The following is a 13,653-nucleotide window of genomic DNA, read 5'->3' on the forward strand; positions in this document are numbered from 1 at the left end:
CATCGGGTTCTGTTCTTCATTGGAACAAGGCGACGAAATGTTAAAGACACTGCCCTCGTGTTCTAGAGGAGCGGAAATCACACCCCCATTCCGCCATCCTGTTTTAGATTTTCCGCAGCGTCAGGTGGTTCCTTCAGAAACCTCATGAACGTTTTCCTGCCCACACTTTCCTAATTCTTCTTTGTGTTCAGCCTCATACGCGCTCGTCGTGGACGGGTGTTAGTATCTAAATTTCTTGCCCATGTGCGCAGCCTGCGTCTAGCTGCCAAGCATGGAACAAGGTGGAAACAGTGATCAAATTTCTTGCCACAAACTGCTTTAACCAAATCGAATTAACAGCCATGAGTGTTGTAGTTGGACGGTGATACACCGCTGCTGGGTAGGTGTATTTCCTACGCCTGAGCAGCTGAGTCACCTTGCTATGTTTTTCGTTGCCTTTCCAGCTGGTGGCCAAGGCATTTCGTTTGGCACCACGCAGGATCCTTGGCTCAAGCGCTGACTGCAGCTGCACCTGATGATCCCTCACAATTAGCAGAACAGAAACTAAAATCAACTACTGCATCATTTACTGGCGAAGAGCATAACAATGCGATTCACATCCAGAATTTTTATTTTTCTCGTGTGTTTCTACTTCGCATTTCACTTGGTATAAAACCATTTCTGAAGTTTCCTTTTCGTATATGCCTGTGTGTCGTATTATTATAGGATTTTCTCGTCTAAGCCGGCCGGTGTGACCGTGCGGTTCTAGGCGCTTCAGTAGTCTGGAACCGCGTGACCGCTACGGTCGCAGGTTCGAATCCTGCCTCGGGCATGGATGTGTGTGATGTTCTTAAGTTAGTTAGGTTTAATTAGTTCTAAGTTCTAGGCGACTCATGACCTCAGAAGTTAAGTCGCATAGTGCGCGCACACACACACACACACACACACACACACACACACACACACACACACACATTCCCGAGAGAGGACTCGAACCTCAGACGGGGGTTCGGTTGGGTTTTGTGAAGGAGACCAGACAGCGAGATCATCGGTCTCATTGGATTAGGGAAGGACGGGGATGGGAGTCGGCCGTGCCCTTTCAAAGGAACCATCCCGGAATTTTCCTGGAGCGATTTAGGGAAATCACGGAAAACCTAAACCAGGATGGTCGGACGCGGGATTGAACCGTCGTCCTCTAATAAGACGGAGGGAGCCGCACAAACCGTGACAAGGCGCCCGAGACCGCACGGCTGCCCCGCGCGGCCAATGACTCTGAAACCTGGCCTCCAACGAAAACGTATCCTAGTACAAAATTTAACTACATTACATTTCCTATAAAAAGAACCTGTTCATTTTTTCTGTAGGATTAATGGTATATGCACAGTGAACGAGAGAACGTGAAAGTTTCGCGCGTAGTTTTTGAAAGCGTTGTGGGTTGCATAAGACCCATAGATAGGTGCAGCTGAATCACAGAGTATATCCCTAACCTACGTCTGATGAAACGTATATGGACACTTATTAGTGGACATTCACCTTTATGACGGCTGAAACTCTGCTACGTGCACTTTCATTGAGGCATCTGAGCTCTGTATACACAGTCAATGCACAAGGTGGACTACTTGTAGCACTTTGGAGCCCACTATTCATTCCTGACGCGGATTTCATGCGATTATTTTCAAACATCTTCCGCAGTGCTCGGTGGTCCCTAGCAACCCGGATCAAGTTTCCTATGACGCCAGCCTCCTGAATCGTGCGATTCCAAATTGATGCACTTCATGGGTGTGTTTACGATTGAGCGTATCACGCACGACATTAAAAGTCGTTTCCATGTTGGACGAGAAGCTTTTGAAATGAAGGAAATAAGGAAAATTTCAAGGAGTTTGAGTTCAGTATGAAGCGATTGGTACATCGTTGGGAAATGCTTTGCACGTTTCTTCTGTGGGAAGTAAGAACGCTGCAGTGTGTGGCACGTAGGATCGCAGGCCGGAGCAGTGGCGACGTTTGCGATGGACGGGGACTGCCCCGGCGGCAGCCAAGGCCAGCCCAGAAGCGGCCGCCCGCAGCGCCGTGACTGGCCAGCCGCGGCACAGCTTCCTGCTCTCTACAGCCTCAGCACGCGCCTCTACTTCAAAAACTGAAAGCTGTGACATATTTCGCGGCACTCTACGTATCTCATTTATATTAATCACCGGAAATAACTTATTTTCCAGAAGAAAATAATTTTTTTTATCAAGCAAGTATTTTTTTTTTTAGCTAAATGGGAACAAAGCATTATTTGTTCGTTTCGGAGGGGTGAACAGCAGTGCCTCTTTACTGAAATAGCGCCCTCTCTTTTTCATTCGACAATACATTTCGTCTCCTCAAGACCTGTACAAAAACATATAATCCAAGTGAACATGACGTTATTAAAAGTGTAATACAGAACTCACTGACTCTCGTGTACTACGGTGTAGACATACAGACTAAAGCGACGGGATTGGAAACCAGGTCTCCTCCTCACTAAACAGATGCGCTAACCGCTACACCACAGAGGCACAGTGGCTTTGCCCTACTTCACGGAATACCCTAGCACGCCTCCCTGCTGAATGCAAATTCTAGTTCACGACTCAGCCATTGGTATTCCCCTTAAACTCGAACAGCACACAGAGACAGTATAGACATGGCAACAGTCGGAAAATAGACTGTGACTACATTATAGAGCAACGAAGAGAAGGCAGAAATGCTGCTCATCTATGGAGAATGTAAGTTAGCAAAACGGTAACGATCGATCTACATTTTCCTTGCGGATCCATTTGTGCACTGTCAACTCCAGCATGTAGACGAGTTTACGTACCTTCACTGTTCGCTAGTACACGAGAGCCAAACTCAGTTTTTAATAACTACTTCGTCCGCCTCGGTAGCTGCGGAGCCAGTGCGGCAAAGTGCTAACCGAAGCGACCCGGTTTCGATTCTCGGGCGGTAGATGATCCCCGCTTGCGGACTGGGTGTTGTGTTGGGCTTACATTTGTATCGTCGTTACTGACAATAAGTCACCTCAAACACACTGTCGTGTCGTCTTTCCATTATTGAGATGGCGGTGTGGGCACGAACCGAAAGCCAATAAATTGAAATATATTAAAAAAATAAGTTCGTCTTTACCTGAGTCGTACACTATCACACGTTTTTGAGCAGGTCTTGAGGAAAGAAAGAGCTTTACCGAATAAAAAATAGAGGTCATGCTATTTAAAAAAACATGTAGACGCTACTGTTCGTATCTTCGCAACGAACAAAGTTACAAGATAGGAAGTCATGTTGGTTAATGTACCCCCCCGATAACTTAAAATAAACGTAATTTCCTTGAGACTTTTTTTATTTTCGTACGGGACAAAAAGTTTAGAGGAATCCATCCTGTTTTTCTGGTATACGAAAACTTTATGCTATTTAGCAGCATTTCTGACTATACTCCGATAACGTGGAATGTATAGCTGGGAGGGAGTTGTAGGACTGCTGCGAAATTGTCCGAAAAACCTTCCTGTGTGTGTGAAGTAAATTTACCATGGTGTACAGCACAGCCAAATTTAATGATTGCTCTGGCTCTCGAATACTCACTGCAAAATGCATGTAGACTAATATTGTTTGACTAACAACATTTACTCGTACTTTGTCCCAGGATATTTCCGAAGAGAAATCATATCGCTGGTGATCACACTGATAGGAATTTTAGATGTTATGATGTTCATTCGTTGCTCAAAGTGAAAAAAGTATAGACGTAATACATGTTGCATCAGAATCATAAATAAGGTTATCTGTGGACAGTGTATTTGAACATTTGCAAATAAAGCGTGACGTAGATTTTTTGGTTAAAGACTTACGTGGGACGAATTTGTGTGATAACGTACACATACAAGAAAAGGACGAGTGTAAGGTTCAGAGTTGGTAACTTATGAGGCACAAAAACTAGAAGTAAACATTACGCTGTCAAAGAGCGCAAAGTTATTCGTGGTTCGCGGCTAAACTACGAAATTTTCTTATGCGTACTTGGTGTACTCAGTAACGCCTGTACAATTATTTTAGTTCACTAACAAATAGCTTCGACGCTTGATAATGAATGTTGCACTAATTCTACGATAGCAAAAATATCCAGACAACTGCGTTCAGTTAGCACGCATTTGTAGTGCGGAACTGAGCACTAGGTGTCACGAGAAGTGGATCTGCCAGTATAGGTGAGACGTATGTTTGTAGGTATGTCGGTGAAAAGATTTGAAGGTGTTTTTGTATGCTGCATCGTGTTTGTCAGTTGTGTGATTTGAGCTGAAAATGGCAAAGTATTTCAGAACGAAGCTGATGGTATGCTGGAAAACTGCGGCTCAGAAACTTCGCGGTGAGCACGGCGGATCGCTGAGCGAAGGGGCCCGGTTTTGATTCCAGGCTGGATCGGAGATTTTCTCCGCTCGGGGACTGGGTGTTGATTGCCCGTGTCGTCATAACTGACATTACACTGTTAAGACGGCTAAATGGGCGCAACTTTAAAGACAATAAATAGAAAAAAACTGCTGAAGCTCAGTCCTTGAAGTCTCGCTGATGTGGCATGTGGTTCGGCCCTGCCCTAGCTACTTCGAAGCGACGGCTTAGAGCCTAAATTACGGGACTATTAACCGAGCAGGCAGACCTCTACTCTGCAGGCAACACCTATAGTGTAAACTGTTCAAAAAGGATGCAGACACTCCTTTTTCCAAGCTGTCGACAAAACTCGATCCGCTAAACAGTGGTGTCTATACATTCTACTGAACGCCCCTCCGTGGCTGAGAAGTTAGCCTTGCTACGTAGGCCCTATCGTTGGGTACGCGTATCTCTGCGTGCTGATAGCGACTTGGGACGAAACAGTGGGACCTGTTTTGTCCTTCTGTGAGGAACAGCAGCAACTGTTAAACTAGACATTCCAGCCAGCCACTGAAGCAAGGATTTTGGTTCTTTGTATCTAACACTTGAGGTTTATCTATTGATAAGGTCTTTCTTGCACCACCCGCCCGCGCCTCCGGTAGATCATTAATGTAGGATAATTTTCGTGCTTTCTTCTTCTTTCCCGGTGCTCCTCTTGTTACTTACACACTTGGCTCCGCGCTTCGCTTCCTCTCGGTGCTCCCTCACGATAGACTTTATTCCCCCATATTTTGGCGGCCGCTCCTCGTGCGTATCTCGCGGTAACGAGCCCGGCCTGCTCGTTACACGCGGCGCGCCTACCTGAATGCCGCAGCAATGAGAAAATAATGACCCACCGCCTCCTGAATACATACTGCAGCGCAGCGCAGGGCAGGCAGGCTCCGCCCGCGGGCGCCACCGCTCCTCGCCGGCTCCACGTGTCCACGTGGCCGCAGGCCCCACGCTCCACCACAGCCGCGCAGCCTTGTCGACCGTGCGGTTTCTTCCTGGCTACCACCGTACCTGACACGCAATCCCAGAGTCTTTAACATTGCCATAGGCGTTGCATGCTTCACTGCGTTAGAGATGTTGTTGTGGTCTTCAGTCCTGAGACTGGTTTGATGCAGCTCCCCATGCTACCCTATCCTGTGCGAGCTTCATTATCTCCCAGTATTTATTGCAACTGCATCCTTCTGAATCTGCTTAGTGTATTCATCTCTTGGTCTCCCTCTACGATTTTTACCCTCCACGCTGCCCTCAAATGCTAAATTGGTGAGCTCTTGATGCCTCAGAACGTGTCCTACCAACCGATCCCTTCTTCTTGTCAAGTTGTCCCACAAACTCCTCTTCTCCCCAATTCTATTCAATACCTCCTGATTAGTTATGTGATATACCCATCTAATCTTCAGCATTCTTCTGTAGCACCACATTTCGAACGCTTCTATTATCTTCTTGTACGAACTATTTATCGTCCATGTTTCACTTCCATACATGGCTACACTCCATTAGAGATAACTCTAAGGAATTTGGCGAGGTACCATTCAGTGTCTCTCGATTGTCCTGGCCTTGAAAGAAAGGAGGGCAGTGTGACGGAATCGAATTGCTGTTGATATCCACCTGCATCGTCCAATTACACTGGCGGATAAAGGAAACGCAAAACCTTCAAAGAACAGGTCATTTTATTGACAGACATGTGAGATGTTGTTCATCAGTGTAGGAGTTACGGTAACCGCCTTGCTGGACATACATGTTGGCAACAGAAAATAATTCCAAATAAACGTCTTTACGAAAATATTAATTTTTTCAGTAGTAGTTGAAACATTTGATCTTGAAATTTGGTGAATGTAACTCGATTTGTTCCAGATAATAATAAACGTTGACCAGAACTTATCTTTATTTGGTTGCTTCGCTGCAGTTGACGTTTCCTGTAAGTTTTCTCAGTGAAAACGAGCCAGAGAACATCATGGTTGTCAAAAGACGTGAAAAGTCAGTTATTGTCTTAGTTGTACAATTTATGACGTCATGGAGTGCTGTTCAAGACCTTACATCATAATAGGCCTCACATACACTTTCGCGCGGGTCTTGTATGCTCTTTCTAACAACTAATGCTTTGTTGCGCATAGTAAATTTGCTAATTACAATTACAGAAGTTGTTGATCATTATAAAAAAAGTTATCACGTGGAGGTTACAATTGAAATGGCTGGAATGTGATACAAGGACGATTTACATATTCCTTGTTTTCATAAAAAAATAAGTGAAATGATACGAATAAACAATGATGATTACATGTTTGTAGGAATACTTGACATAATATAGTTTTAGTGAAATTAACAATGTTCCTCGTTTCTAAAGGAGTATTTTATTTTTTAGTGCGAACAAGATTTCAATATATAATACAGCAGCCCAAATAAACATTTTGTTTACAATGTTAATCTGTCTTCGTTATATAAATTATAGTAATTACGAGGTAATCAGACGTCGTTATGTTAGCCAATAGCCAACAGCATTGCCGCAGTGGTAACACCGGTTCCCGTCAGATCACCGAAGTTAAGCACTGTTGGGCTGGGCTAGCACTTGGATGGGTGACCATCCGGTCTGCCGAGCGCTGTTGGCAAACGAATTGACGACATACATTGCTACCAATGGTCAGACATAATGTTAGAGAGTACTTTGAGACGAAGTTGTTGAAAATTACGTTATAGTGCCCAGCCGGCGAAGTTACTTAAATGGGTCCTACCTAATTACATAACAGTTAATCTTAAAACCCAAATTAGCTTCGAAATCATATGCGTTATAAGCTGTTACGTTTCACAGTATATGATACCTAATTCAAACAAAATTAAAAACACATGTTACTGTAAAAGGTGTCCAGAGAGTCGTATCAGTACACAGTGTAGCCCCCTCCACCTGTAGCGGCAACTCGGGCTTCTATTCTTGCATGTAAACTATCGTGAAGGAGCCGGATGGCATCCTAGGATAGTTTGTTCCAGCCATCTTACACCTATTGCAGTTTGGCAGTTTTTCTTACAGGCTCTGGAGAATGACTCGAGTTCCCACTTGACCATGTTCAGTTGGTGAGATAGCTGGTGACCTCCTGGTCGGGATAGTTTCACGGCGCGAAGAACACGTCGCTTCGCAGCAGCCGTATGTGACCGTGCAGTGTCCTGCTGAAGCAGCACGCCTAATTCCTATCGAAAAAATGGCCGTAGTGCAGTGCAGTGTAGTGGCCACTGGTTTCCAGCAGAAGCACCAAATGTGGGCGCCATTTGTGCCTGATGCCCCCCCCCCCCCCCCTATACACACACACCCACACCATGAACCCTGTGGCGAGACCTTCATGTCGTGGGCGAATGTATTCCGGAATACGTCACTCACCAGGTCAACGCCGTACACATGTATGTCCATAACTCGCAAACAGACAGAGCTTACTGAAGATAGCAGAGCGCCGTTGCACCCTCCAGTCGACTAATTCGAGTAGTCAAGCTTGGCAGTGTCTTCGTGTCAGTGTTAGGCACACGAGATCTTACTCCTAACCTTTTGGCTCCCAATGTCCCTCGGTGACACAACAGCTGCCACATGTTCCTTGGATGATCTTCGGTCAGCCACCGCTGCTCGCACAATGCGTCGATCTTGACTTGCATCTGCACTACGCTGACATCCATAACTGGCCCGTGAGTCAGGGAATGTTCCACAGATCACATCTGAAAGCTGTGACACACAACTGGTTCATTTGTGCCCAACATCTGCAGCAATCCGTCAACATTTCCATCCAGCTTCTCACAGCCCGCAATGCATTCCCTTTCAAATGGTTGAAGTTGTTCAACAGGAATACGTACTTGTCAGCGGGTCGTGGTTATTCCTTAGAACGCATGTTTACATACGCTATCCACCTCTAAATTCAGCACACTTACTGCCTACTGAGGACGCGCAGACAGGCCTCCTGATCGTCGATGACGACGACAGACGAATCAGTAACACTACAACCACTCAGTAGCACATACTACTTCTTGGTGCCACTGAAAATAACACTGGAGGAAGTTACATTTCTTTCCCGGCAGTGAAGAATAATCTCCTACATTGCTCTGTCCGACGCATGTCCAGTGTTTATCCATACTGAGCAATACCCGTCCTTCTCACATCAAACGGCAGAAACCAACTTTCCACGCTGTTCTTCAACATTCTCAAGAACTACTCTCCATCTGCTCTGCCATGCACCAGGGAATAAAATAAAACACTATAGTGAGACTGAAATTTCGTAAACCACCCGGAAGACTGCCCAAGAATAGATCACTCGTCTTCTACATCTGATGAAGCCCGGAGACAAGATTGGTTTCAATAGCATCCTCTCGGCCTTACCACCAACCGTGACACGAGCAAAATTGGCTGGCTTCAGTCTCCCTCGCTCCACCTACACCAAAAAACTGAGCAGGGTATTCTGAGCCGTGGCTATGGCGCGTACAATGAAAGACTGCGCTCAGTCGGCGTTTGCAGGTTCCGAGGAGGAGCTAAATAAAGTATCCGTTGAAGCAGCCAAAGGGCTGTATTGAATTGGACTTAAAGCAGCGAAAAACGGACAAAGAGCCAGAAGATCTCCATCTTTACTGCATTTTTTGCTACGTTGGAGATATATTTGTCCCTACAATGTTTGTTTGAATCGATTTTTATTGTAGCATCGCATGGCAAATATGTATAGGTAATGTTATTAATGTACGAGTAGAGTTAAGCATACTGCTTATCACAGCTTACATTATTAGCAGTAGTTCAGACAAATGTGGCAAGAAATGCGACACAATTTGAGATCGTAGAATCAGCTAAGGTTACCAATTTCCACTTACTTGTACAAGCTTACATGTTTCACTCCATTTATAGCAGAATATCGAATTAACTGTGAATTGTAAACGAAGAGTTCAAAAACTCTGTTGGTTGCAAATCAGACTCATCTCTCGTAAGATTTATAATTTAAGCAGCAACGAGCTGTTAGTAAGAATGTGGCCTCTTTCACTAAAAGGAAATAATTGACAAAGTTTCAAAATCACTTAATTTGTCTGCACTGGATAGCAGATAACAGAAAAAAGTTTAGAACAGTAAAGTTTGAGACATAAGTGAGATGAATGGTGGACAAAAGAGAACGCATAATTGATTCCATAACATTATCACAGAACGAGCGATGTTTTGTGAAACGTATAAGGGAGTGTGGTTAGGTATTCCATAGGAAAAAAAACTCTGTATACCCCCAGACACTCACTTCTGTTAACTTCGTGATAAAGACAACAAACACATCTTTGCTACAATGCGCTTACTTCTTTCGTCTGCAGAACACCAATTAATACTCATTTGTTCCGCGACGAACTTGCGACTCAAAACCGAAGGAAGAACCAGCTATCAAGGCAGTGTCTCATCTCAGTTCAAACCGTCGTCCATAGCCAGAGATGTGGGATTGTGGTAGGGCACTAACTCGCATTCTGGAGGTTGCGGTTCAAGCCTCTATCCCGTCAGATTTAAGTTTTCGGTGGCTAAGTCGAGTAATAAAAATTCCGGGATAATTACCTGTGAAAGGAAATGTCCGGTTTACTCTCCCAATCGAAGCTTGCGCCCTATCTTTAATGATCTGTTCGTCGACGGGACATTAAACCCAAACCTGGTTCTTTTTTCAATCCGTGATTGCCGGTAATATGAACTGGCTACGCGGTGTTGGAGATACCACAATTTCCATCCGCGACTGGTTTCGAGGAGGGGGACTGCAGGATAAACGCCCGGATTTGGGAAGCGAGCCGACCGCCGAACGCGGTCGTAGAAAGCGCGCCGCGGCTTTCCCTGGCAGAAGTCGGCGTCCCGACACGTGTCGATAGCGAGTGCTGCGGTTTGCTGTCCTGTCAGCAGTGCAGACGCGGATTTATAACTAGTTACACTTAACAAAGAAATTTAATCGTCTAGGCCGTCTTCTCTCTTCTGTTGTGTTGTTAGTCTAACACTAGCATTATGTAGCTTCCTGAGCTGCTGTTAATGGAAATGATACGTAACTTTGACTGGAGTGAAGAGCAGGCCGAAGTGACAGAGTAAATTCCTTACAGAAATGTCGATGAGACGGCGAAATGTTAATGCCGTCACTGAATAGCGAAGCGGGATACAGTTTGTATATTTTTGTCTTGTTTGCGTCCGCCCCCGTTAGCTGAGTGGCCAGCGCGGCGGAATGCCACGCCAAGGGGCCCGCCTTCGATTCCCGGCTGGGGCAGAAGGTTTTCTCCGCCCAGGGACTGGGTGTTGTGCTGTCCTCATCATTATTTCACCCCATCACCGATGCGCAAGTTGCCCATTGTGGGGTCGAATGCAAGGTATTTGCCCTCGGCGGCAGTCCCATTCGGGGGACTCGAGGCCCACAATGCCATACTCTCGTTTCCATTTGTCTTGTTTGCCTTTTGCTGCGTCATAATAATTCGTAGCGTTTCTGGTGTTCTCACTTACGCAGCTGAAAATTGTGATACGTGTAAGTTCAAATCCACTTCGCATGGTCTCATTATTTTCAAGAAAGTTGAATCTCTACTTAAGTTTATGTGCGATTTATGCATTTGTCGTGACAATAAAAACATGACAAACATCGTAACGATAGATTCAAACTTTTTCGCAAATTAACAGGCCATTTGAACTGTTTCTGGGTTAACATACTAGAAAATATGTATTACACAAAATAACAATAGACTGATATTAATCAGCGGAACGCGTTTGGCGTAAAGGAATAGGCTATCGCATTTTCAGTTGCGCAGGTGACAATACCAAAAACGCAACGTATTACAATACAGTAACTTTGTCACTAGGCAACTGACGCCATACATGGTAATGGCGGCATGCTAAATTCAAACAGTTGCTGGGCTTTCATGACACTTTCTCGTTGTGTAAAGCTGTGTGCTGGAATGGGGATCGGACCCCAGACTCTTGCATTCTATGAGCAATGTACATCTCAAGACAGCTATACAAACACGCCCCATGGTTGCATCCTATGCATGCATTACAGCATACACTCCACTGCACACTGAAGGTTCGCTCCCTATGAAAAAAACAAACCAGTCCTTAACACAAAATTGCTTTTAATGAGCGCAGTTCTGTTGGAGGTGTGTGCACTTGTCTTCGGACTGGCTATGGTAACAGTAGTAGGAGGGTCTACAGTTTGTCGTGGACTTCCAACCGCCATACATTGTTGCCCTTGTTGCATGTGAATGAAGGGATAATTTGCTGAGAATTGAACGGCGAGTGGCTGCGTTACTCTGACATTCACTGACGAAGCTACACATTACTCTTTGGGTAATGTTTGTAATTTGAAGTGATGCTTTACAGCTGAATTCCATCGTCATTAGTACGTTACCACGCTGTAAGATGGTTGGTGACGAAACTGCATATAGAGATCTCTTGAACAAAGATTATTGTATCAATGAGATAGTGTGTTTGTGAAGATAAGTCCATATTGTTGTAGAATAAGAGATAAGTTGAAAGGTAGAATCTGGTGACCTAAGATAAAGTTGGGACAGACAATTCGGTGAGGACAGACGATAAAGAGAACAAAGAACTTAACAAACAAAGGTGGGAAGTCGAGGAGATCGTGCAACCTCCTAGGAGGTGATTGATAAGAGGTAATTCCTTTCATGCACAAGTGGAATCCGAGTTGTTCTACAATTTTTGTGATTTTCCTTGGATGATTCAAAAGGGAGAGGGTTGACCTGTTCGTAAAACAAACGCGCAATGCGCTAGCTGAAGAGACGATGAAGGTAGCCAGGTCCGAATCTGATCCACGCGGTCGTCGGTCTGGTATACCGACCGACTTGAATGTGGGTTGTAGACGATCTGCCATGCTTCCTTACGCAAATGCTGGGCTGATCCCCATTCTCCACTTTGAAAATACTATACAGAAACAGCTTAAATACGTTAACAACACGTGCAAGAAAGTTTAGACAATTCACAGGCAGATAGCTGACACGTCTTCTCTTCTACTTGTTAGCTGACGACTATGGAGACATGAATGCGAGCGGTCTAAGGCGTTGCAGTCATGGACTGTGCGGCTGGTCCCGGTGGAGGTTCGAGTCCCCCCCCTCGGGCATGGGTGTGCGTGTTTGTCGTTAGGGTGATTTAGGTTAAGTAGTGTGTAAGCTTTGGGACTGATGACCTTAGCAGTTAGGTCCCATAAGATTTCACACACATTTGAACATTTTTTTGAGACATGGATGGCATCCGCTCACAAATTTAAAATTAATTTGCTAAATCGAGAAAAGAAAAGACTCGGTATGAAGGGATTAATGTTAGGAAAGAGATTTAAAATTGATAGCTTTACTTCGTTAGACAAAATTTTTGGTTAACGAAATCAAACACCGCTTTCGTGCCCGAAAAGTGGACCTAATAAGATTCCTTTATAATGTGATATAATTTTTAAAGCAGTGGATAACCTCGATTACGAAAGAAGATATTAATGGGAAGTTGAGGGAAAACAGGGACTTCAGTGCGGAAAGAAATAAAGGAAGAGAGATTTGTGACAGAACGCCGTTATGCGCTTCTTGCGTTCCCACGCTGTGCGGAGCTGGAAGCCGTTAAAAATTTCCTCGGCGCTTCCCGACAAGTGCGGCACACGGCCTTCTGTCATCCCCGGTAATGCTGAAAGACAAACCGTGTACACAGCGACGGAAGCGCCGGTCACGCAATCCTTTCCGGGCGGCGACCTGGCAGGAAAGGGGGGACCTGTGCCGGCACCGGCGTGAGGACGCAAGCGGAAGGCGGCCTAGTTCGGCGGGGCGCCGCGCAGTTGGCGGCGGCGCTGGCGGGGCGCCGCGCAGTTGGCGGCGGCGCTGGCGGGCCGGCGCGCTGTTGCGGAAGCGAAGCCGGCCGGGCGACGTGTCGGCGTCCTTGGAGGCCGCCGGGGAGAGCCCCGCCCACCGCGCACCGCGTCCTGCTCGCGGGCAGGTCCAAAGGAGGACACGGCAGCGCGCTGGCGTTCTCGCCGAAGCGGCAGTTGCGAATTCTTAGTCACTGGGCGAGAAGAGTTGCTCCGTGAAGCTGTTCGCAGACGACTCTCTTCAATAGAAAGGTTGCAACGTCAAAAGAGTTAAAAGCAGGAAAATCGACTAACCTGTGTTTTATCTTGAGAACTGCTGTTCTACAGGGTGTTACAAAAAGGTACGGCCAAACTTTCAGGAAACATTCCTCACACACAAATAAAGATGTTATGTGGACATGTGTCCGGAAACGCTTAATTTCCATGTTAGAGCTCATTTTAGTTTCGTCAGTATGTACTGTAC

General features: G+C 45.6%; 1 protein-coding gene and 1 pseudogene across 2 annotated transcripts in view; both read left to right on the top strand.

Moving 5' to 3' along the window:
* The window catches only part of LOC126337043 (zinc finger protein 395), a 495,494-nt gene that overhangs the window by 337,395 nt on the left and 144,446 nt on the right, over positions 1–13,653 (top strand). The gene's annotated exons all lie outside the window — the stretch shown is intronic.
* Positions 6,875–6,992, top strand: LOC126337193 (5S ribosomal RNA; annotated as a pseudogene).

This window comes from Schistocerca gregaria, chromosome 2 (genome assembly GCF_023897955.1).
Source record: "Schistocerca gregaria isolate iqSchGreg1 chromosome 2, iqSchGreg1.2, whole genome shotgun sequence".
NCBI classification, from domain to species: Eukaryota; Metazoa; Arthropoda; class Insecta; order Orthoptera; family Acrididae; genus Schistocerca; species Schistocerca gregaria.